General features: G+C 41.8%; 1 non-coding gene across 2 annotated transcripts in view; it reads right to left on the bottom strand.

Annotated features, from left to right (window-relative positions):
- Positions 1 to 20,927, bottom strand: part of LOC102154834 — a 259,915-nt gene that overhangs the window by 155,437 nt on the left and 83,551 nt on the right. The window contains exon 4 of one of the 2 annotated variants that reach the window (XR_005386256.1): positions 6,714 to 7,284. The exons of the other annotated variant lie outside the window; for it this stretch is intronic. This is a non-coding gene — a transcript (uncharacterized LOC102154834). Of the gene's footprint in view, positions 1 to 6,713; positions 7,285 to 20,927 lie in introns of those variants that run through there. 2 annotated transcript variants of the gene reach the window in all.

The raw sequence follows: 20,927 nt of genomic DNA, 5'->3' as shown, positions 1-20,927 counted from the left end.
TCGGCTTTTCTCTCTTTTTTCTTTTGCTCATTTGTTTTGTTTCTTAAATTCCACATATGAGTGAAATCATATGGTATTTGTCTTTCTCTGACTTATTTTACTTAGCATAATACTCTCTAGTTCCATCCATGTTGTTGCAAATGGCAAGATTTCATTATTTTTTATAGCTGAATAGTATTCCACTGTGTATATATGCCACCTCTTCTTTATGGGATGCCAGGTTTTACCTTCACATTTGTGTCTCATGATCATAAGATGGCTGCAGCAGCTTCAAGTAGCACATCCTCACAAAATAGCATTGGGAGGGGGGAACAGAAAAAGGCAATTGGGGGAGGGGAATGTTTCCTGTCTTGTGTTCCTTTCCAAGAGTGAGCAAAACTTTTCTGAATTCTGCCCAGCAGACATCCCCTCAGATTTCACTGGCCAAGTTTGAATCAAATGTCCATGCCTAAACCTATCACAAGACAAAATGAATGAAATCACCCTAACTGTTGGGGAGTGGGAGGTAATACTTTCCCTGAGCACATGGTCATAGGAAAGTGATTCTAGAAGGAGAAATGGGTTTGGGTAGGTAACCAACAGTGTTGGCTAATACTTGGTAATTCTGAACTGTTGCAGAATAAATCTGGAATCAGAGCACCTGGTCTGGGGTTCCAGTGTCCTCATGTAGTACCTGTGTGACTTCAGGCAAGGGAGGTCACCTCATCAAATTAAGGAAATAGATTGGAGTTCTCTTCATCAATTCTAAGCACTATGTGAATATGGTAAGTCATTATGGTAGATAGATTTCTTATTTACTTACATAACAAGATATTAAAATGGGATCATCCTGATACTGTCTAGTGCCAACAGAAGAGATATTATGCTCCAAAATTAGTGTGAACAAGTGCACAGAGGCAGTCTTTACAAGAAACTCTAAGATCTCAAATGCCCTCAACAATTTTTATTATAAAGGCATCAAGAGAGGGTAGAGAGAAGGAGGATGTGTGAAGAGGATTCTTTGGAAAAGTCTACTGTCATTCTATGAGTTTCCTTCCCCCTGCCCCTGGGGTGGGGTTAAGGGGAGAGATGCCCTCTAACCTCCAGCCTCATAAGAGAGGACATTAAGGGGAGCCCTTAAAAAGGTTGCTGTATGTTCCCTGTGGTTGGGGAAGCAGGACTGGGACATGAGTTAAGACAGCCTGTGGCAGTGGGAGAGAGAGGATACACTGGGGAGAGGCTACTCCTACACGTGTGGGAGCCAGGGACGGGGGAAGAGTCTGTCTGGAGCCTTTTATAAACCTTTTTTGAAATATATGATATGTATTAAAACGTTCCAAAATAGCAGATTTGCAGACTGACAAATTTTCATTAAACTGAACATCCCCATGAAACTAGAACATTAATTACCAGCATCTTATAATGTCCCTGGTACACCCTTTCAGTCACCACTACCCTCCAGGGATAATTACTATCTTGACCTCTGATAGCATAGATTAGTTTTGCCTCTTTATATTCTTTTCTTCCCCCAAGAGAGGGGAGAGGGAGGGGGGGAGGGAAAGGGACAGAGAGAGAATCTTAAGCAGGCTCCGTGCTCAGTGCAGAGCCCAATGTGGGCCTCAATCCTACAACCCTGAGATCATGACCTGAGCTGAAAACAAGAGTTGGATGCTTAACCAACTGAGCAATCCAGGTGGCCCCTTTCTTTGTCCTTTATACAAATGGGATCATACAGTATGGACCCTTTTGTGCCTGGTTTCATTTGCTCAAGATCATATTTATGAGATTCATCATATTGTTGTATGTAGCTGTAGATAGTTTATTCTCACTGTTGTATAGCATCCCATTATGTAAATATTCCACAATGTATTTATCCATTCTACAGCTGATAGGCATTTTAGTAGTTTCCAATTTGATGCTATTATGAATAGCTACGGACATTCTAACACACATCTTTTTTTTTTAATTTTTATTTATTCATGATAGGCACACAGTGAGAGAGAGAGAGGCAGAGACACAGGCAGAGGGAGAAGCAGGCTCCATGCACCGGGAGCCTGACGTGGGATTCGATCCCGGATCTCCAGGATCGCGCCCTGGGCCAAAGGCAGGCGCCAAACCGCTGCGCCACCCAGGGATCCCTAACACACATCTTTTAGTAAATATGTACACATTTCTTTTGTGGATATACCTGGGAGTGGCATTTCAGGGTCATAGGGGTGGTATCTGTCAAATCTGGAGCAGTATGAAGTCTTGCCCAAGAAGATTTCTTAGAGAGAGTGTGGATTCAATAATAAGGGTCTGGGTAGAGCATCCTCTCCCCCACCTTCTCACCTCAGTCCCAGAACCAGGGGCTAAAAGGGGATGCCAGGGGCAGCCCGGGTGGCTCAGCAGTTTAGCGCCGCCTTCAGCCCAGGGCGTGATCCTGGAGACCTGGGATCGAGTCCCACGTTGGGCTCCCTGCATAGAGCCTGCTTCTCCCTCTGCCTGTGTCTCTGCCTCTCTCTCTCCCCTCTCTGTGTTTCTCATGAATAAATAAATAAAATCTTTAAAAAGCAAAAAGGGGGATTCCAGTTGGAAAAACAGTGTATGATGCCCATCATAAGAACTGCAAAGAGATCCAGCAAAGGAGCCTCCCATGAGTCCCATGGAGGAAGATGTGTGCCCAAAAACACAGCCCAGCCTCCAGAAACTTTCAAATCTAGCATAGCATTGGTCCTGTCTCAACATGGATGTTGTAAAGGTCTGGTGCCGAAGAGGCTAGCATTGGGCTCCAGTTTTTGGACACCTGGTTTTCATCTGAACAATTCCATTACATAGCTCTGTAACCTTGGGAAGGTCATTTTCCCTCTCCAGGCCTCACTTATCTCATCTTTCTGATGTATGGCTTCTTTCTGCTCGGAATTTCCATAAACTGCCTGTGTTCCAAACGCCTTGAGAACAGGGACCACATCTTCCCTTTCTTCCATATTCCTAGACAGCACCCAAAGCTAGAGCACTACACACTTAGGTCATTGGACAACAAATGTCTAACAATTTCATTTTCAAAAGACAAATCTGCTTTTATGAGTCCAGTGATGCATATAACAAGGATTAAATTGGTGCATTAAAATTAACAGCATGGTGTGTGTACCTGTCCAAATACATATGTTACATTGTGTACCAACTTTATGGAAAAATCCATTTCCATTCTTTTCACAAAACCAATCTTCTCTAAAAGAACAGAGCAGAGACTGTCTATGCATTGTAAATTTATTGACTCACTATTTTATCCAAGGACATTGAGTAATTAGTAGATTCCAAAACAGACCCAACGAATTCTTCTCTTCATCTGGGAACATGTTTTATCACTTGTTACTGCCTTATTTCTAATGCTTAGCATTTAAAGGTTATATTAAAAAAAAAAAAGCCTCCAGACATTATGTAGTCCCTGTCTGGAACAGCATTATATTTCAACAGTATATTATCACGCAGGCAAGGAGGAATCATTTTTACTGGGTAGGAAATTATTCCATTGTGCAGTATTATTCAAGCAATTAGAATTCACATTGTGTGGCAAATTGTCAGATCTTCTCACTGGAATCTGTTAATATACTGTTCATATTTAACAGAAAGAAAAAAGCTTTTTCCATAGAAGCATGGGTACTCTAAAGAATTCAAGCAGTGGGGTAGGTGAGCCATGATGTAATTTTGTTTCCCAGGAAATTCTTTTGGAGTTCCTCTGAAGTTCCCTGTCTTACTTCACCCATCAGCAACCTTGCTTCCTTGGATTTTATCCCCTTAAGCCATGGAAAACTTAGCTTTGCCCCTTAGGGCTTTAGAGAGAACTAACAACTTAAAAATTGGTATTGTTCCAAAAGTTTGTCAGAAAATCTGTCGTAGAGTTCAGAACAGATTTTCCTCAGTTGGTTAGGAATGACTTTGGTTCCCAAGCAGGCCCCTGGGGGCCATGTCACCCCTAACAAAGTGGGATGCTGGTATTAATGATGGTCAGGAAGCCAGTTGTTGGGTAGAATGTTATTTCCCAGTGAAAATCCACTTTAAGTTCCAACTTGGGAGAACAGGAGCACAGCTTGCCTTCTCTGCTCCCTACTCCACTCTGCAGTCAGAAGTGGGGGTTCCTAAAGCTTGGGGGATTGGAATGTACCAGGCAGGAAAAGGAATTGGAAGATTTCCAGATGGCTATGAACAGAGGCAGAGGCTTCCCAGCAGTTACAGAAAGAAGGGAAAAGGAGCGGGGGTGGGCCTGGCAGTGATGCAGCAGCAGAGGTGGGAGCATTTATAGTTTCAGCAGCAATTGACAGGAAAGCACCCAATAGACATGGGGGTGAATTTGCTCATGGAACACTGGTAACTTGGGCGGTCATAGCTGAGAGATGGTACCAATAAATGCACAAATCCATGGTTTGACTTTATACTCAAGCCTCCTCCTAAAACCCAATGTTTCTTCTCTGCCTTTAAAAAATTGTCATGGGATATTTCAGAAACACAAAAATATACAGAATAATCTAACAAACATCCAGCTTCAGGTATAAAACATTTCAAATACAGTTGGAGACCTCCATGTACCCCTTCTTACTCTCATTCTCTCTACCCTTGGGACAACCACAAATTGGGTGTTTATTATTTCTATGTGTATTTTTATATTTTTGTTACATATATGTTATACATACATATACATATCATAAATCCTATGTAAGTTATACCCTGTTACAAATCATTAGGAATATATATTTAAACTAAATGATTTATAATTTAAATAAATATTTTATTTATTTATTTGAGAGAGTGAGTGGGAGAAGGGGCAGAGGGAGAGAGAATCTCAAGCACACTCCACGCCGAGTGTGGAGCCTGATGGAGGGTTTGATCTCACAACCCTGAGATCATGAACTGAATGGAAATCAAGAGTCCAATGCTTAATCAACTGAGCCACCCAGGCAACCTTATTTATAATATTTTTGCATATTTTAACATTTTATAAATAGTAGCAGACCTCTATGTATCCTTCTGCAACTTGCTCTTTCTTTACAACATTATGGTTTTTTTTTTTAATTTTTATTTATTTATGATAGTCACACACAGAGAGAGAGAGAGGCAGAGACATAGGCAGAGGGAGAAGCAGGCTCCATGCACCGGGAGCCTGACGTGGGATTCGATTCCGGGTCTCCAGGATCATGCCCTGGGCCAAAGGCAGGCGCCAAACCGCTGCGCCACCCAGGGGTCCCACAACATTATGTTTTTTTAAAAAAGATTTTATTTATTTATTTGAGAGAGAGAACAAGTGGGGGGAGAGCAGAGGGAGAAGGAGACACAGGCTCCCCACTGAGCAGGGAACCTGATGTGGGACTCAATCCCAGGACCCCGGGATCATGACCTGAGCCAAAGGCAGATGCTTAACTGACTGAGCCAGCCAGGTGCTCCATCCTTCCAACATTATGTTTTAAAAATTAGTCTATGTTGATAGTGTGGCTCTGGCTCATCCATTTTAACTGTTATATAGTATTCCATTTTCTGACCAGACACACCTTTTCTACCAGCCAAATGCAGAACCCAGGAATGCACTCACTCCTCTTTCCTGCCTCACACAGGATGTTGGATTCTTAATTCACAACCAAAGTAACACCCCTTTCTAAGGGCCAAATTATCCAGGTCCCTCATCCAAGTCTTCTTTCCCTCGCCTCGGGGAAAGCTTTGTTAGAAATGGCAGGCTGCCTGGTGAGTATGGATTCAGAATATCATCTGACTTTGAGAGAAGGAGTTTGCCTTTGCCATGGAATAAGGACTTGAAGAACTGCCTCTACCTCTGGTGGCAGAATGACTCATGTACTTGGAATTCCCTACCTCTTTCCCCTGGATGAAATCTAAGCCATGCTGTCAAAATGTAATTAGTTCACTCTTAAGAAGAGGAAAAGAAATCCTCAGAATTAAAAATAACAGAATCTGGGACACCTGGGTGGCTCAGGGATTGGGTGCCTGCCTTTGGCTCAGGTCGTGATCCTGGGATCAGGGACTGAGTCTGGCATTGAGCTCTCTGAGGGGAGCCTGCTTCTCCCTCTGCCTATGTCTCTGCCTCTCTCTCTCAGTTGGTGTTTCTCATGAATAAATAAACAAATCTTTAAAAAAAAAATAACAGGGGATCCCTGGGTGGCTTAGCGGTTTAGCACCTGCCTTCAGGCCAGGGCATGACCCTGGACTCCCGGATCAAGTCCCACATAGGGCTCCCTGCATGGAGACTTACATTATAATCAAAATGCTTTCATATTTGAGTCACAATTAATTATATTAAAAAATATATTAGTGGGATCCCTGGGTGGCGCAGCGGTTTGGCGCCTGCCTTTGGCCCAGGGCACGATCCTGGAGACCTGGGATCGAGTCCCACGTCGGGCTCCCGGTGCATGGAGCCTGCTTCTCCCTCTGCCTGTGTCTCTGCCTCTCTCTCTCTCTCTCTCTGTGTGACTATCATAAATAAATAAAAATTAAAAAAAATAAAAATAAAAAAATAAAAAATATATTAGTATATCAGATGCCTAGGTGGCTCAGTGGTTAAGCATCTGCCTTCAGCTCAGGGTGTGATCCCAGAGTCCCAGGATGGAGTCTCGCATCGGGCTTCCTGCATGGAGCCTGCTTCTCCCTCTGCCTGTGTCTGTGCCTCTCTCTCTCTCTCTCTGTCTCCATAAATAAATAAAATGTTAAAAAAAAGAGAAAAAAAAAGAAAAAAAAAACAGAATCATGCAATGCAAGAAGAGTAATTTATAAAATCTTAAAAAAAAAGAGAAAAAAAGAAAAAAAATAACAGAATCATGCAATGCAAGAAGAGTAATTTATCCCTCCCTCCTTCCCCAACACCACAGTATGAGTCAAGTGATATTTAGGTATCAGCCAAGCCAACCATCTAAGGAGGTTTCAAGACAGCAGTTACTTGAGGTCTTTCTAAATGGGGCAGGGTGGGTGAACACTTGACAAGAAGCAGCAGAGTGTCAAAATGGATAAGCATCACTCTTGGTCATCAATCAGCGGCATTTAGAGTCATCTCTCTCTTGGTTCAGCTCAACAAATCGGGGAATCTCCTGGCAAAAGCCTCTATCCCAGGATTTCTGGCACTTGGTTTTCTGGCACTTGTGTTAAGGATTCTTTGAGAATGGTCCGGCCAGTCAAGTGCTGGCACATGCCACATTGTTCTTAGCAGTATCTCTGAAGTAGGAAAAGGGCTTCTTTCAAGGTCTAACCAATGGCTTTGACTGCATGGGGGCTGCTAATTCACCTCAGTTGGCTGCTTTCCCCATCACTCCTCTATCCTACTGGCAGAACCTGGAAAGGAAGCCCAAAGGTTAGAGCTGACATGAACTCTAGAGACATTCCAGCTCAACACCTGATTTACCAAGTTATTAATTTAATAAATAGGTGCCAAGTGTCTAGGGTATGTCAGACTCTGCGGTGATGCAGTGATGACCAAAACCAGACATGGCTTCTGCCTTCTTGAGGGTCACATTATAGTGCGTAGGGGCAGCAGTGGTGACCAATATTAATCAAGCAATCACACAAATGTAAAATACACCATGCTGTGAGCCAGACTTAGGGAGCTGAGAGAAGGCTTCCTTAAAGAGGTGATGCTTGGGCTGAGATGTAAAGCATGAGTAAGTGTTAATAAGGAAAAGACAGGAGAAAGAGCTTTGCAGGGGGAGGGAACAGCAAGGGGTAAGATGGTACATAGCAAATAAAGAAGGCCATATGGCCTCTTATACCAAATAAAGAGAGCAGAGAGGGGTAGAGACAAAGCAGAGGAGCAAGGGCCACACCACATGGAGCCTTGAGGCCCATGTTAAATATTCTGCTCTTTATCTTAAAGGCAATGGGAAGACATTGGGGGACTTCAAATGAGGCATGGACATATTGGAACAGTTTTTTAAAAGAACTTTTTGACTGCTATATGGAAAACCAACTGGAGGGGGGCCAATTGGAAGATTATTTTAGGCAAGAAATACTGGTGGCTTGGGCTAGGGTGATACTGGTGGTGGAGGTCAAGGGAAGGGGACATATTAGAGAGATATTTAGGATGTTACATCAATGTGATATGGTGATAGTTTAAATACAGGGATGACAGGGAAGTGGGCATCAAGGAGAGTTCACAGGTTTCTTCAGTGGGCGGTACTGTTAAATGAGAGGGAGGCCACTGAAAGAGGACCAAGTTTGTGACAGACAAATGAGTGTTGACTTTCAGATGCCTTTATGATATCCAAGAAGAGCTATCCAGCAGAACACTGACTACATATGGGTCAGGGTCTGGGAAGAGAGGTATGAACTGGAGATTTATATATCCTTGAGTCATCTGTAAAAAGGCAGTGATTCAGTCAGGGCTCCAAAAGGAAACAGATGGCACAACCAAATCAGGAGAATTCAGTGAGAATTAATAACAGGACTATGTTAGGTTTCTGCTGTATAACAAACAGCACCACAACCTCAGTAGCTTAATAGAGCAAATGTTTTATTTCTGGCTCACAGGTCTATGCATTATAGTTATAGTTCAGTTAATTTAGGCTAGGTTCAGCTGGGCCAGGCTAACTCCAGACCTCAAGTCCTGTTCACATCTGCTCCACAAGCCTGGACTCCCTTAGGGAATGGTGCCATATGAAAGACTCAGAGCTGCCTCCACTGTTGGCTTGTCAGGCATCCAGTAGTGGACTTAGTGAGAGAAGTTTGTTGTTGTGGATGCTATGACTCTGAGTTCACAAGATTACTGAGGGAGCACCAGGGTAACTAGAGGGAGAGGCTGACTGACAACCAGGGATAGGTTATCTGGTCTACCTAATTATTCAGAGCCTCTCTGCAATAGATGCTTTCTGGTGGGCATTTACATGGGCACAATAACTTTCATATTTTAGACTTAGTGCCAGAGGTCCATCCACATACCTGCCCTTAAGATGTCCTGTCTCCAATTTTTCAATCTTTTTCTTTCCAAGTCCCTGACCAATTAGATAACTCTGCTATTATTGCTCAGTGTGAATCCAGTCCTCTGGCCATCTCAGTCCCAACAAAGTAAACAACTAAATGTTCTGCCTCTTGGAAGGATTTTTCCTTCAGCAACATTTTCAGGGCTACTTCTAAATACGGATGTAGTGCAATAGTCATCCACTTTTGGCTGGTGCCAGCATACCATGTAAACCCATTAGGGAAGCAAGTTCAAGCTTTTTCCTTCTCAGAAAATGGGTCATTGGGAATCGAGTCCATGAGGCCACAGGTAAAATTGAATGTAAGGCAGAGTAGCAGTAAGAGTAGGTATCATAAGAGTCTGAGCCACCTAGTTGGATAGTTTTCTCTTGCTTTCCTGACATGCTTGGGCCTGGTTTCATATATTTGACTTCTGTTTTGTAAGGGAAAATTGCCATGCATGTTCAAGTTTATGGTGTAGAAGATCAGGTAACACCCAGATCATAATGGGCATTTTAAAAAAAAGCATTAAGAGTACATGTAGAGTTTTATTGAATGCTATTACATGACCTACAAAAATAGACATGCAATTTTTTTTGCTCTGTTAATGTCATGTATCAAAATAATAAATTCCTGCACACTGAACCATTCTTTCATTCTCAGTATAAACCCCATTTGGTGGCAGTAATTTATTCTTTTAAAAGGATGCAGAATTTTGCTTGCCAATATTTTATTTCAGATTTTTACATTGATATTCATAGATGAGATTGGTCTACAGTTTTGTTTTGTGTGTTATTTTTGCTAGGTTTGATTTCAATGTTATCTTGGCTTAATAGAATTGTATTTCCTTCTTTGTCCATGGTTTGGAACTCTAAAAGCATTAGAATGATCTGTTCCTTAGAGATTTGCTAGAATTCACTTCTGAAACCATCTGGACCTGCTGTTTTGAGAAACTTTACCATCACTGCTAAGTCTCTTTGAGTTGGCCCATCCTACTGGTCAGGAAAGTTTTCTTTAACAGACCAAACTACTGGCAGACAGGCCCTTTAGTTCAGTGTTTCTCAGTGTGTAGCCTAAAATCACCTGGGATACCAGTTAAAAGGCCTTTGACCTTTTGAATTAGAATTTCTCAGGGGAGGTGCTGAGTTTGCATTTTGATTTTTTTTTTTTTTATGATAGTCACACAGAGAGAGAGAGAGAGAGGCAGAGACACAGGCAGAGGGAGAAGCAGGCTCCATGCACCGGGAGCCCGACGTGGGATTCGATCCCAGGTCTCCAGGATCACGCCCTGGGCCAAAGGCAGGCGCCAAACCGCTGCGCCACCCAGGGATCCCCTGAGTTTGAATTTTGAATGAGTTCTCTGGGTAATTCTGTATGTTCCAGTTTGAATTCCCCACATTAGTGGGAAGCTTCCAGTTTCTTCATGTTAAGCTAAAGACCTTTCTGTCTCCAGGGCTACCTATCCCCCTTTCTGGATAGGTGCCTGTGAGCCAGGCACACCAGAGCACTTGTTTTCCTTCCCTTGCCCCCCTATCTGTTGCCGGCTTCAGCAACTCCTTTTCTTTTCTTTTTTTTTCTTTAAGATTTTATTTATTTATTCATTAGAGACACACAGAGAGAGATGCAGAGGGAGAAGCAAGCTCCATGCGGGGAGCCCGACGTGGGACTTGATCCCGGGGCCTCCAGGATCACGCCCTGGGATGAAGGCAGCGCTAAACTGCTGAGCCACCTGGGCTGCCCTCCTTTTCTTTTTCAAGGAGCATCTTCTGAGGCCTCGTTCACTCCCACTTTATTAACGGTGCTTATTTGGTTGGAAAAGCTTCCTAACTGTGGCCAGAACTTCACTGCCTGAGGGCAGGGTCAGGTAGAGTGACTAACCATCCCGATTTGCCCACAACTTTCATGTTTTGGCACTGAACACCCCATGGCCACGGAAGCCCCTGAGACCCAGGCAAATTAGGTCAGTGGGTCATCCTATATCCTACGTCAGAACTGGCATTATCATGGAGCCTTCAACCTTTCATGACATGTAGTTGTCCACAGATTATTTCTGGGAAATCTGGCTGGATGGGTTGGAAAGAGCAGCCTTCCCACCACCATCACCACCACACTAAACTACACTTAACTCCTGAAATTCTGGATCCCACCTTAGACTTAAGCAAGATTCAAAGACATTAAAATTCAAGAAGCACCACCCCAGAGCACTTGTTCTCAAATCTGGCTGCACTGTGGAATCACCTGGGAAGTATTTAAAAATAGTGATACCATGGGGATGCCTGAGTGGCTCAGCGGTTGGGCGCCTGCCTTCGGCTCGGGTCATGATCCCGGGATCCGGGATTGAGTCCCGCATCAGGCTCCCTGCGAAGAGTCTGCTTCTCCCTCTGCCTGTGCCTCTGCCTATCTCTCTCAGTCTGTGTCTCTCATGAATAAATAAGTAAATATTTTTTAAAAATAGTGATACCTGCTGCCGCCCTCCCCCCCTAAGTACCCCCAGTGATTCAGCTTTACCTGGCCTGGGTGTCTGGATGTTTCTTTCCAGCTTTATTGAAATTTGATGATAATATTGTGTAAGTTTAAGGTGTACAATGTTACAATCTGATGTGTGTATATATTGTGAAATGATTACCACGTTAAGCTTAGTTAACATATCCATCACCTCATAAGATTCAAGATCTACTCTCTGAGCAAATTTCAAGTACACAATTCAGTTTTGTTAACTATAGTCAGTATGCTATACCCTAGAAATTATTCATTTTATAACTGAAAATGTGTACTCTTTGACCAACATCTCCCCATCTCCCCACACCCAAGCCCCTAGTTGCCACAATCTACTCCATTTCTATGAGTTTGACTTTTTTAGATTCCACATACAAGTAAGATCATGTAGAATTTGTCTTTTTCTATCTGGCTTATTTCACTTAGCATAATATCCTCAAGTTTCATCCATGTTACAGCAAGTAGCAGGATTCTTTTCCTTCTTATGGCTGAATAATATTCCCTTGTACCCATGGCATCTGGATTTTGTAAAGCTCCCCAACTGATTTTAATGCATGGCCAAGGTTGAGAACCACTGCTCTAGACAAGATAATAGAGTACGTTCAGCCCAGACACTAGGTTAGGCTTGGATGATTGTCCAAATCTAACAGTCTTACACCATATTGATTTTCTCTCCCTCCACTGGCCCTCTTAACAACATTCTAAGAGGATAATGGCTAGCACTACACTTGGCCCATTCTTCTTCCCTTTTTATCTAATATTCCTGATTTTATACTAGACTATACTGTATTATTACTCTACTACACTATTATAGTTTACCAGTCACTGTCCCCTCTTGGTGTTTCTTTATAATTACAACAGTGATCATGGTCTGTCCAACTCTCATTATCTTTGTTAATCTCGCCCCAGCCTGTTCCTCTGTCTTTCTATTGCATCTATAATCAGTACCATGCAGTTCAACACTTTATATATGTGGCTTTTATTGTTCTCTAATTATTTGGTCTTTATTAATCAATCCTCTTTGGGGACAAGTGACAGAAGCCTAACTCAGCCGGCATATATGAAAAGCCAGTACATTGGCTCATATAAGAGACAAGTGCAGGCACACTGACTTCATTCAGGTATGACTGGATGCAGGTACTCAGATGATGTCATCAGAAAGATACCTCTTTCCTTCCCTTAACTCTGATTTCTTCTGTTTAGGCTTCATTCTCAGGCAGGGTCTCTTCACTTGGGAGTTAAAATGGCCATTCTAAGGTACAGTACACTGAGGGCTTTTAATTCTCATAACATTTGGAAATCCCCGTCAGATCATTTTGTTTCACATTATGCCTGGGGCCCTCTTCAGCCTACTCAGACACATTTTACAGAAATTGAGCCCCATGAAGAGCAAATACATACCAGAGAACCAGGCCCTGGGAACAAAAAAGATAAGAACTAAAGACCTCACTCTGATCTTTTATTAATTCCAGATACCAGGCCAAGATGGATTGTTATAAGTCCAAAAGCATGTCACTCATTTATTAGACATTTATTCACCACTTATATATCAAGTGCAGTGCTGAGGACTTGGATGAATAAGACTTGATCCTGTATTGATGGTCTCAGAGGATAGCAGACAAGGTAGACACACTACCAACCATAATGCAACGTGGCAAAGGCTACTCTGCAGGTGTGAGCTGAGTGGGTATTTGTAGAACACAGAAAACTCTGGAAGAATGTGGGCCAATTTCTCTGGGGCCCAGGTTCCTCAGGTACAATATTTAAGAAGGATTGTGTTGAATGTTTTCTAAAATTTCTCTCAGCTTGAATTTCCTGCTCTTTATTTCTCTCTCTTTGAAGTCCTCCTTCCATTATAACAGGAGAATTTAGCTTAGTGGGGATGTGGGTGGACTCTAGCTGAATACATTTGCAAATCACCTTAGGGGTTCTTTTACTCGTGGTAAAAGTAATTTCCAGGGCCATAGTTTAAAATTATTTATGGGGACGCCTGGGTGGCTCAGCGGTTGGGCGCCTGCCTTCAGCCCAGGGTGTGATCCTGGAGGCCCAGGGTGTGATCCTGGAGACCCAGGATCGAGTCCCACATCAGGCTCCCTGCATGGAGCCTGCTTCTTTCTCCCTCTGCCTGTGTTTCTTCCTCTCTCTGTGTATCTCTCATGAATAAATAAATAAATAAATAAAATTAAAAAAAATAAAAAAATAAAATTATTTATGTATGCTCCAGAGGAAAATCACTTGGAACACTGAAGGGGAGGATGGTGACTTAAAGGGAGAAAGGAGAGTGGTGTTCAATGAGAATGCTAAAAGATCTACAGACATTGGTCAACCTACAGGAAAAGGGCAAAGACCTACTGCAAAATAATTTCTGTTGAATAACCCATATAAAAAATTTAGGGTGCGAATGGATGCTAAGACAAAGAAAGGGCTTTAATATTTTTTCTTTTCTTTTTTTTTTTTGCCTAAGTAGAAACCCAAAGGGGAACTAAAAGTTTTGTGCCAAGCTTCAGGTACTGTTAGATATCAGAATTTGAAGTATCTCCTTTTATTAATTCTTTGTATGTTACCTTTTCTGTCCTTCCTATTAGCTGCTAGAAAGCTGTCAGCTCTTTAGAGAGGATGTCTGTGCATAATAATGGCTACCAATTATGGAGTGGTTAATGTACACGACTGAGATTTTCATCCTTCTTACATTTTTCATACTTCACTCATTTAATCCCCAACCTAAGAGTGGTAGGCGGGTACTGCCATTATCCCCATTCTACAGTCATGAAATGAAGATCTCAGAGAAGATGAAATAACTTGCCTGGGGTCACAGAGCTAATAAGAGAGAGGCACAGAGGCAAGACTCAAATAGAGATTCTGACTCCAGAGCTCATCTGATGATAGATAGATAGACAGACAGATGGCATTGACGTGGAAGAAAGTGTTAACTCAGGGTGTTACCTAGAATCACAGACTTATTTAGGAGAAACTTAGGGAGGTGGTCAAGTTGGTTGCAAATTGAAATCTGGAATTCTCACGTGGCTGCCTTGGGCTCCCAGGATACAGAGTCACCATGAAGCAGCCCAGGAGTTACCCTGGCCATAAAGATGAGGGAGCAGGGTTAGCTGATGACAAATCACAGCTGATATCCTGCAAACAACCCCCATCCAGAGTGGGATATGTGTGACTTTCTTCAGGAAGTTTCCAATTGTCTTAATGTTAATGTCTTGCTAGAGGGAAAAGTAATCTTTAACTTGACAATGGCAAGGCCTCCAGTATCTTATAGGTCCTGCTTAGCATATGAAAATCTTTTGGGGGGACCCCTGCCTTTGAGTGCCAGCCTTTGGCTCCGGGTGTGATCCCAGAGTCCCACATTGGGCTTCCTGCATGAAGCCTGCTTCTCCCACTGCCAGGTCTCTGCCTCCCTCTCTCTATGTCTCTCATGAATACATAAATATTAAAAAAAAAAAACCACAAAACTTAGAAATACCAAATTTAGGAATTAATAAAAATCCTATTCTGTCCACCTCTCTTTTTAGATATAGCCTATTCACAAAGCATACATCATTGGTCTGTAATATAATCTAATTAAGATTTCCCTGTTAAAAGCAAATACAGATTTATAAACTTTAATATGAAATTCTTAAGACCACATATGCTTTGGGGTTCAGGATTGTTTAGATTTAAGAAAGATAAGGCAATGTATATACTATGTAACATCCCTATAGCAGGGTCCAAGACAGCACCTTATTATCATACACATTAAGTGATGGAAATCGGGACGCCTAGGTGGCTCAATAGTTGGGCATCTGCCTTTGGCTCAGGGCTCCATCCCAGGATGCCTGGATGGAGTCCACACATTGGGCTCTCTGCACGGAGCCTGCTTGTCCTCCCTCCTCCTGTCTCTGCCTCTCTCTGTGTGCCTCTCATGAATAAATAAATAAAATCTAAAAAAAAAAAATCCTTTTGGAATCTCCCTTTTCCCCATCTCCCCGAAATCTGCAAGTATATAATTAGCTACTCCTTACAGGCCTGGGGCAGCCGCTCTTCTTGCCCACGAGTCCTGTCCCTGTGCTTTAATAAAACCACCATTTTGCACCAAAGACCTCTCAAGAATTTTTTCTTGGTCGTCAGTTCCAGACCTCACCTATAGTCCACACTTCATCAATAAGACCGTCTTTCAGACCCCACTTCTCAGAAGAATTTCTAGACCTCTTAAGGCAACCAACAGTACATGAATCATTCAAAAGGAGCAATTGTAAAAATTGAGTTACATGATGAATGTTTTAGAAATATTGGTCAAATCAATATTTTTTTTAAAGATTTTATTTATTTATTCATGAGACAGAGAGAGAGAGAAAGGCAGAGACACAGGCAGAGGGAGAAGCAGGCACCATGCAGGGAGCCCGACGTGGGACTTGATCTCGGGTCTCCAGGATCACACCCTGGGCTGAAGGCGGCACTAAACCGCTGAGCCACCTGGGCTGCCCGGTCAAATCAATTATTATACTTTCTTTCACCTGTTTCTTAAAAAAAATGCAGTTACAAGAAAATTAAAAATGACCTATGTGGCGTGCATTCCATTTTATGGAGAGAGCTGCTCTGAAGAGTATGCTGACCTAAATGGTCAGTCCGGAAAGGACTAAAAGTGGAATAAGAGCTTGGGCAGGAACTCTGTGCAGCAGCTTTCTCCTCCCTCTCCTTCCTTGCCCCCTTCAATTTCCTACCAGCAAAAAGGGAAGTTTGGTTTTCGGTGTTTCATAATACCCAAGGATAAGATACAGTGGTTGGTGCTAGAATTCTCTGCCCCTTGTTTCTGCCTCTTGTTTTTTCTTTGCATCTGCACCATTTTCTTTCTCACGACAAATCCACCATTTCTGTTTCCTAATCCGCATAGCAGAACATGGTCAACATCAAGGGCCCCCAAGCTCAGATTTCTTTAGTTAGAGCAGCCAAAGTGAGTTTAAGTCTTGAGGTCAAAATTCCCAGAAAAAGATTGATTTGCCCTGCTTTCAACTAGTCCCTTTCCTGGATGAATGCACTATGCCCAGAGTGCCAGAGGCATATTGTACTAAGTCAGCAGTTCTGAGGGTAAGAGCCTCATTACCAGAGTGGGAGAGACAGGGATGATTCCCAGAAAATCAAGGAAGTGGGGGGAATAGGAACACGCTAAGCAGACAAGCACATGAACTAGTTGGCATTCATGCAACAGGACTTCGGAAACCAGGCAGTGTTGGTACCTATGCCCACATATAAATGCTGCTCATAACAGCCAGCACAGGTGGTTCAAAAAACCCAGAACAGGTAGTCCAACACGCAAAGCACTGTGTTTGTTAAGGAAGGAATTGTGTCATTCACCCCAACAGTTCATATGTTGATGCCCTGACTCATAATTCGGCTGTATTTGGAGATAGGGCCTTTAGGAAGATAATTAAGTTTAAATGAGGTCATAAGGGTAGGGACCTAATCCAATAGGACTGGTGTCCTTAAGAGAAGGGGAAGGGACATCAGAGAGCTCTAATCTCCCTGCTCTCACAGATGAAAGGCCCTGTGAAAATCTAGCAAAGAAGAAGGCAGTCCACCAGGAGAAAGAAAGGTCTCACCAGAAGCCCACCCTGGCAGCACCCTGATACTGAACTTCCATACTCCAGAACTGTGAGAAAATTAATTTCTGTTGTCTAGTCTGCAATATTTTGCTATGGCAGCCCAAGCACACTAATATAGTGCTCTTATTAAATTCTAACCTACTGCTTGTCTTCCATTAAGCTCCAGTGTGATTTCTCTGAAGTGAGTAAAAGGCTGTTGTGGGAGTGCACTTTTAGAAAAGAACACAGAAGATCTTTGGGATCTAGGGCTAGGCAAAGGATTCTTAGACTTGACATTAAAAGCATGAACTGTAAAAGGGAATATTGATCAGTTGAAGCTCATCAAATTAAAAACTTTTGCTTTGTGAGAATCTACATGACAAAGATGAAAAGATGAAAAGACAAGCCACAGCCTGGGAGAAAATATCTGCAACCCATATATCTGATAAAAGACTACCATCTAGAATGTATCTTTAAAAAAAAAAACCCTCCCAAAACCTAACAGGAGGAAAACAAACAATCCAAACAGAAAATGGGCAAAAGACATGAAGAGACACTTCACTGAAGAGTATAAACAGATGGTAGACAGACACGTGAAAAGATATTGAATACTTAAAAAAAAATCCTAAAAAATAAATAAAAAGAAAAAAAAAAGATGCTGAACATCATTAGCCATTAAGGAAATATAAATAGAGACCACAATGAGATATTACTATACACATACCTGAATAGCTACAAATTAAAAACTGACATCAACAAATGCCGAAGAGGATGCAAAGAAACTAGATCACTCATATATTGCTGGTGGATGTGTAAAAGTATATAGGTATTCTGGAAAACACTTTATCAGTTTCTTTTCTTTCTTTCTTTCTTTCTTTCTTTCTTTCTTTCTTTCTTTCTTTCTTTCTTTCTTCTTTCTTTCTTTCTTTCTTTCAGAAGGGGACGGGGGGGCAGAGGGAGAGATGAGAGAGAATCTTAAGTAGGCTCCACACCCCCAGTGTGGAGCCCAATGCTGGGCTCAATCTCATGACTTGGAGATCATGCTCTGAGCCAAAATCAAGAGTCTGATGCTTAACGAACTGAGCTACCCACATGTCCCATGGTATCAGTTTCTTAAAAAATTAAACATGCAACAATAACACTCAGCAATTACACTCCTAGGCATTTATCCTAGGGAAATGAAAATGTATCTCCGCACGAAACCTGTACATGAATGAACGTACATAGTAGCTTTATTTGTAACAGCCTAAAACTAGAATCATCCAGGCTATTCTTTGACAGATGAATGGTTAAACAGACTGTGGTATTCCATGCTATGGAATTCCATCCCATATAATATTCCCCGACGGGAATGAACTATTGATACATGCAACAATTTAGATGAATTTCCAGGGAATTACCATTGAATGAAAAAAGCCAATCCCAAAAGGTTTTATACTGTGTGATTCCATTTATATAACAATTCCTAAATGACAAAGTTTTAGAAATGTAGAACACATTAATGGTGGCAAGGGTTCAGGGACAGATGTGGAAGGGAGGTAAGTGTGGTTATAAAAGGACAACTGGAGGGATCCGTTAGGGTTGGGACTATTCAGTATTTTGACTGTGGTGGTGGACAAGTAAACCTACATAGGTGATAATACAGTAGAGAACTTAACACACACACACACACACATATACAGAAGTGCAAGTAAAACTAGGAAATTGGAATAGTATCCAGTTTTCCAAAATATTATCATTGGTGGAAACTGGACAAAGTGTACATGGTATCCCTCTGTATTATTTCTTAAAACTGCATCCACAGTTATCTCAATCAAAACATCAAGTAAAAATATGTATTATTGGGGTGCCTGAGTGGCTCAGTTAATTGTCTTTTTTTTTCTTTCTTTTTTTTAAAAATTTTTATTTATTTATGATAGTAACACAGAGAGAGAGAGAGAGAGGCAGAGACATAGGCGGAGGGAGAAGCAGGCTCCATGCACCAGGAGCCCGAGTGGGATTCGATCCCAGGTCTCCAGGATCGCGCCCTGGGCCAAAGGCAGGCGCCAAACCGCTGCGCCACCCAGGGATCCCCTAATTGAGTGTCTGACTCTTGATTGTGGCTTAGGTCATGATTTTAGGGTCTTGAGATCGAGGCTTATGCTGGGCTCCTTCCTCACTGCAGTCTGCTTGAAATTCTCTCCCTTCCTCTGCCTCTTCCCCTGTTTGCACACACTCTCTCTAAATAAATAGACTCTTAAAAAAATATACATATTACTTACTGTGGGACAAGGCAAAGGGTTTGAAAACTACTACAGTGCTCTGTAAGGAACTTAAAGTTCCATTCTCCGCACAAAATTTTTATTGTTTCTTCCTTGAGCTTTCTTTCACTATAGTGCATATCACATTTTAAAATAATTATCTGTAGATGGTCTCCCCGAACACACTGGGCTAATGTAGGGGCTATGATTTATTCTTTGTAACCCTGGTGCTAGCTTCATTTAAGCTTCAATGTGCTTTGGTTGAATTAAATTATTCAGTTCTATATATACCATGGAGATTTACATTTAATAAATCTTTAATAAATTTTGTTGACTTGAACTAAGTTATAGTGTAGTACATGAGGTAGCTTTTTTGTTTTTCCACAGAAGTGGGGAGGGCTCCTGATCCAGGGAGCATTCTTTTCACCAGGACAAAGGTAATGACAGGCAGTGCATTTCTACGGCATGTTTTTCCTCCATTCTAAGACACCATGAGTCACTAGTTGACCATCAATTTAATAAGAGATTTTCAGGGTGGGGGAAAGAATTAGGTAGTATGTTTAATTTCAGAAATCGTAAAACCTGAGGTCACTGTGCCTTTTTGACTCAAAGAATGATTGTAACAAAAGAAAAGTGACCTTATAGTCTGAAAAGCTGCCTTTTTGTCCTAGGACATGCTGGCTGGTGTCCTGAATTTGATAATGTATTGAAAGAAGGAAGGAAGGAAGGAAGGAAGGAAGGAAGGAAGGAAGGAAGGAAGGAAGGAAGGAAAAGAAAGGGAGAAAGAGAGAGAGAGAGAGAGAGAAAGAAAGAAAGAAAGAAAGAAAGAAAGAAAGAAAGAAAGAAAGAAAGAAAGAAAGAAAGAAAGAAAGAAAGTTAGTTCTCACAAGTGTAGGAGGTAACTATTGGATAAAGGGCCGTGTCTGAAGTGAGTGAGTTATACCATATAAATATGAAAAATCTGGAGTGTTTTCTTAGTTAATATTACCCACTAAAACCAAAGGGTGGAAGATTATGCATTCCTGCTGGCTGATGCTGCTGACAGCATGCTGTTTGGACAGAATCCCAGGAACTGCTGGCAGAAGCATATTTTCTCTTTAACTCTTTAACTGCTAGTATTTTAACTCTCCTTCTCTTTCCAAAATCAAACCTCTTTAGAGACTTTTGTTCAAGATTTCAAGATTGTTCTTATTGCTACTTGTGACCAAAATAAAATAACTTCCTTCTACGGGATGATTTGGTAGTTTCTCCCTCAAACAGTTTCTAACCCCTTCAAAAAACATAACCCCATTGGCTAGTAAGAGATGCTTGGAATTCCTCTTTGGCAAAAGGAATTTTCCTCTTCAGCCTTCACTTTTAAATGCAAATAATCTCAGAGTGGCAATACAATTTGCTGTAATGCAAACCAGTTTATCAGAGATTACCCATGAATTCCTGCTCACACAAATACAATAAAAAATGAAAAAAATGTATGAATAAAGGACTGGATTAGGGAGAATGGGCTCTAGGGGTAGTGACAAAGAATGATTTCCTTTGGATGTTCATTTTCTGACATTTGTTGAGCAAAGGTAAAGTGCAAAAAATTTTAAGTTCAATAATTTATATTTTTAATTTATTTATTCATGAGACACACACACAGAGTGAGTCAGAGGCACAGGCAGAGGGAGAAGCAGGCTCCCTGTGAGGAGCCTGATGTGGGACTCAATCTCAAAATCCTGTGATC

This window comes from Canis lupus, chromosome X (assembly GCF_011100685.1).
Source record: "Canis lupus familiaris isolate Mischka breed German Shepherd chromosome X, alternate assembly UU_Cfam_GSD_1.0, whole genome shotgun sequence".
In the NCBI taxonomy this organism is placed as follows: domain Eukaryota; kingdom Metazoa; phylum Chordata; class Mammalia; order Carnivora; family Canidae; genus Canis; species Canis lupus.
Note: the sequence above shows the minus strand (reverse complement) of the source record. Positions and strands in the feature narration are given on the sequence as shown.